This window comes from Coenobita brevimanus, chromosome 63, assembly GCF_032717465.1.
Source record: "Coenobita brevimanus isolate Jiangsu-jjx chromosome 63, ASM3271746v2, whole genome shotgun sequence".
Classification (NCBI taxonomy): Eukaryota; Metazoa; Arthropoda; class Malacostraca; order Decapoda; family Coenobitidae; genus Coenobita; species Coenobita brevimanus.
The window spans coordinates 1939604-1945365 of record NC_137016.1 but is presented as its reverse complement, the minus strand read 5'-3'; the positions used below and the strand labels follow the sequence as shown (position 1 = coordinate 1945365).

The 5762-nt window shown below is 39.6% G+C and overlaps 1 non-coding gene across 1 annotated transcript; it reads left to right on the top strand.

The window, feature by feature from the left end:
• Positions 1-694: 694 nt before the first annotated feature.
• Positions 695-813, top strand: LOC145404539 (5S ribosomal RNA). The gene has a single exon (XR_013898196.1). It is a non-coding gene; the product is annotated as a 5S ribosomal RNA (ribosomal RNA).
• Positions 814-5762: the final 4949 nt, after the last annotated feature.

Below are 5762 nucleotides of genomic sequence, written 5' to 3'. Positions count from 1 at the left end.
TTAAAGGAGGGAGGAAAGGATACAAGATACTGAAGCCTCCATTTTTCACCACCTCATACTCAAATGCCTTTATTATTACAGGTTCACGGGTCACTTCGCCTTCTTACCCAGTGCCCTTTGCACCTTCACTACCTTGACATCATTTGTGATATTCTTTTTATCACACTCCTCGTCGAGAAGAGACCATAAAATGTCTCCTTCAGTAGCCTACTCAGTTGTGGGTTGCGTAGACAGATTGTTTAATTATTATTATTATCTCGTCCGGGACAGAGCTCCGTGAGGTATTGTTTTTGGTCGTTTCTTTGTTAGCAACATTACGGAAAAACGGCAGAATGAAAATACATGAAACTTTCAGGAAATGTGGGCACCGGTCTCAAAAGAAAGTGATTAAATTTTGGAGGTAATGGAATGACACTGAAAGGTCGAAATCAAGGCCATATATTTTCAGAGGGCTATAACTTGAAACCGATTGAAGATAGATATTTACTACTATCGTCATACGGGACCTCCCATATGGGCTTTCATTTGGCATCAAGATCTTTGACCTTGAGCGACCTCGAAAGGTCAAACTCAAGATCACGGATGTTCAGGGGGCTATAACTCGAAAATGGTTGAAGATAGAGAGATATTAACCGTACTATTCAACATATAGGAAGTCCCATATGAGTTGTTAATTGGTACCAAGATCTTTGAACTCAACGGCCATGCCACGTTGAGTACACCGCTTCCCGTCCGATCAGCGAAGTTAAGCAACGTTGGGTCTGGTTAGTACTTGGATGGGTGACCGCCATGGAACACCAGATGCTGTTGGCATCCCTACGTGTCAAGTGGGGTTGGTGGAGGATTAGTGCCCCTCCCTGTAAAACAATTAACTCTAAGCCCTTGACCACCCCGTTTGGGATACATGGCGTCTGGCAATGGATGGATGGATGGATCTTTGAACTTAAGTGACCTTGAAATGTCAAACTCAAGGTCGCGGATATTCAGGGGACTATAACTCGAAACTGGTTGTAATTAGTACTGACAGATAACAAGTTCCATTTCATTTGCTCCAGTACCTGACAGTAAATGGCAGCACCGATTCAGTATTTAACAGTAGTAAAATAACTGCTGTCAGGCAAGGTTTGTTGTGCCTGGCACCAACTTTTATTATTATTATTATTATTATTATTATTATTACTATTATTATTATTATTATTATTATTATTATTATTATTATTATTACTATTATTATTATTATTATTATTGTTATTATTGTTATTGTTAATATTATTTATTATTATTATTATTATTAATACCGTTATCATCATTATCATCATCATCATCATTATTATTATTATTGTTATTATTATTATTATTATTATTATTATTACTTCTATCACTTATTACTGTATTATTATTATTATTATTATTATTATTATTATTATTATTATTATCATCATCATCCTTATTATATTATTATTATTATTATTATTATTATTATTATTATTATTACTATTATTATTGTTTTTAAGTTATGATATTTTCTCATTATTATCATTATTACTGTTTGTCCTTGTACGTAGTTAATGAGTACTCACACTGTATGATACTCCCTACTGATATAGACGTGAAGTGAGGGACAAGAAACAGTAAGTAATTTAGCAGGCATTCCTTCTTATTTTTTCTAATTTTACGTACATTATGGTTTCCCTCATTTTATTTCTTTCACTGTGATAATTATTGTTGTATTTCTTCTTGTTACCAGAAGACATTTATATTCAGCTATCAGTGTCTGCCCTTCATCATTTGCTCATTTCCTGCTTCTGGTGTCACACTCACGCCTACATCATCAGACTGAGCCGTCCTTACAACACATGAGGTACCATCACGTGAGCTTTTAGTGGAGCTCTAATTATGGACCTCCCTGTGTGTTAGGAATCACCAGAGGACTTTTGAGGGGGGCTCACAAGACGCCCCTTTTACTGGAGATACGACAGGCAACGTTTCAGCCCAGCGACCCAAATATCATTACTTTTGTCACTACTAGATTATTTATTTTTATTAAGAGTGCATTGTAGGTAGTGAAGGGGCTGTTGAAAGGTATGTCTAACTCCTCTAGTTAGAGAAGTCATTCCTGAGTTGAATATAAAGCAGGAATAAAACAGGAATGAAAAGCCGAAAACTCGGGCCCTAAGCTTTCAACACAAATCGTTGCTTGGTATGCCTCTGCCATGCCTTTCACATGCACTTGCAATACAATTTCCATGACAGGGTTCATTGTGGGATGATATGAGACTAAAGATAAAAAAAGATGACCGTACATGGCCTAGATCTTTGATCCCTTGACCGTCTGACCTAGTCAGCATATCGTCCCTTCGCACTGTATCACTGACAAAAGTTTGGTCGAAATCCGCCGAGAGGTTCAGGAGATATTGCGCCCACAATGATAAATTAATTCGATCTCATATGACTTTGACCTTTGACCACTTGACCTAAATGACCCAATCAGTTCATCATCTCATACTGCATCACTGGCAAAAGTTTGATGGAAATCCGACGATGGATTCAGGAGATATCGCCCCCACAAGTGTATTAAGGACACACGGACCCACGCCAGCCCGCCCGCACCCACGCACGGACAGACCAATCGTTTAATGTCTCCTCCACCATCGGCGGACGGAGGCATAATTAAACGGAAATGATGTCCTTGGACAGAAAGATTAAGCAGTGAGGAAGGAATTTTGCATTGCAGTGTGCAGGCATGTTAATTTACTGAAACACACACACACACACACACACACACACACACACACACACACACACACACACACACTTTCAGACACGAAAAAATACCATTGAATATTAAGTGGCATTTGTGTGGGTATTAGATGTAAGTCTTTGCTGTGAGGGGAGACCTGGTTAAATACAGACATTCATCACCTGTTAACCTCATAAACACGACGTGTTCTAATTTATCCTTGCTTTCATCTTACCATTCCATTTAGTTTAGGAAAATCTTTAGAACCAGAGGAATTAGAAAGTGCCTTCGTTAACCCTTTCACTACGGCGTTGCTCCAATTACCTGGATAAAAATTATGGGATAGCAATAGTATACAAGGTGATCCATATAGAACGTTCCTCTTGCACTGCGCAGAGCGATTTCTCTTGTGTTGCGATGACGGCTCATGCAGCGCTCTCAATGTTTAACCTTTATCATTAATTAGTTTCCTTCCACCTCTGCCACACCCACGCCCACACCAGCATACTGAGCCGCCCCAGTACACGTACAATACCGCCAGGCACGTTTTAATGGGGCATTACTTATTGACAACCTTTTATTCATGTCCATGAAGTGAAACCCCCTAAGGACGATGGCTTCCCTTGTTTTCTTTATTTGTTCTTGTAATTCTACCTAGTTTTATTTAGCTTTAATGAACGCCACTCCTAATGAAGATAATATTAGTAGTATGAGTAGTATAGTAGACGTAGTAGTAGTAGTAATAATAGTAGCAGTAGTGGCAGTAGCGCTTGCAACCTCAGGCTCTGCTGAATGTGAACCTTGTGGACTGCAGGTTTATGTACCTCTTTCCCAGAGCCGAATTTTTAAGTTTATTCTTGCTGCTTCAGGATTATTTTCTTCAACGTACAGAAGCTCCCTCATAGTGAAGGGTTTAATGAAGGTAATATTGGCCTTATCCAGATCGTAAAGTTTCTGCTCAGGTGGATAACAGAAATAAAACGGGAAGCAGTAATCACAAAACAGCTGCACCCGCGCTATGCAGTTGATATAAGGGCGGAATAACTTTTGACCATGAACTTTGACCAAGTTTTCATCATCATCATCATCATCATCATCATCATCCCACCTCTTTTTTATCCAGATGCTGGTGGGGTGAGGTAGGGAACACACACACACACACACACACACACACACACACACACACACACACACACACACACACACACACACACACACACACACACACACACACACACACACACACACACACACACACACACACACACACACACACACACACACACACACACACACACACACACACACACACACACACACACACACACACACACACACACACACACACACACACACCGTGGTTAGAAAAGAAAATACTCTGCCTGAAAGGAAGCGAGTTCTTTCTCATGCTGGGACAGAGATCAGCTTGATGACAGATAATTTGGGTAAACAAACTTTGTTTTACACAAAATCCACTCCATAAAATTTTCTCCGCCAGTACCAAAACAACACACCAGTCCTGGATGAAACAGCTCCAACATACATTCAATAAGGACAGTGTGTATTAGGGCAATGTGGTGAACTGTTAACCTGTGTGGCACGTATGAGCACTGCTAGGTCTCAAAGAACAGACTGCTTCATATATGTCACGAGTAGGACGCATAAAAGGAAGAGAGAGAGAGAGAGAGAGAGAGAGAGAGAGAGAGAGAGAGAGAGAGAGAGAGACTCTCTTACAAGTCACCACATTCACCCTCATTCCTTTCTCATCACATACACATTTCACTCATTCTTCCTTGGCTTACCACATTTGCAGTTGTACTGACCTTGCGTCACACAGTTCAAATACCACACCACACTTCAATACATGCATTGCGCCTTGCTTAACCACAGTTCTGAAAAGAAGATTTCATAATAATTCGTTAATGCTTGAGGACAGCTTCTGCATCTTGAGGTAAGACTATTACCTTCAGTGAGGCTGAAAGATTACTGATGGACAAACTAATTCTGTGTGATTCGTAACTCTCTCTCTCTCTCTCTCTCTCTCTCTCTCTCTCTCTCTCTCTCTGTATGCATGTTTTTTATGTATTGCCTGTTTGTTTGTATGTATGTATGCATGTATGTATGTAGTCTGATTGTATGTATGTAGGAACGTATGAATGTATTGCTTGTGTGTTTGTATGCATGATCCGTCATATGTTTGTATGTACTCCCCCACATGCAGTATATTACAAAATGAGTCACCTCTCTCAGCGATCATAACTTCACTCTTACGTACGTACATTAACTTGTGCATCACGCTGTTCAGAAACATTAAAAAGAAACACTGAACCACTATGTAGAAACTATGTTCATAAGAAAAAAAAAAAAAAAGACGCTGAACCACCATGCAGAGACCCTGTCATAAAAAAGAAAAAAAAAAAAAAACGCACTGAACCACTATGCAGACACCCTGTTCATTAACTTACCAAGAATCGGTTGGCAAGGCACACGGTATCATCGGCATGCATCGACAGTGACATACCATACCGTTCACTTGTCATCACCAGCCCATCTTCCTTTTCCACAACTCGAACTTAAAATTCTCTCAATGACCTATCCGTATAATTGCATCCTGAACATCCATAGGGACTTACCATGTCTTTGTCTTACCTCAGCCCTGACGCTTACTCACTTACAAAAATGAGTATAACTATGAAAATGAATACAAATAATGAAAATATAGACACCTCATTTATACATTCATTCGGACAAAATATCCCCGACGTCAAGTACAATTGTCCTATTCTCGATCTCCCTTGGTCTTTGATGGCTATTACGTCATGTTGGCGGAGAGTTTTCCATTATTTTTTTCGGTGGTGTGCATCGGTGACCCCGTGGTATTTGGGCCAAAATAAAATATAAAGCCTCTTTTGGGGAATTTTCGAGTGAATGCACACACAAAGGTTAAAAATGAAGGGGGCATAACTTCTCTTACATACACAGCAAACTTTTGGCCTAAAACTTCATCACTTATGTCGTTTAA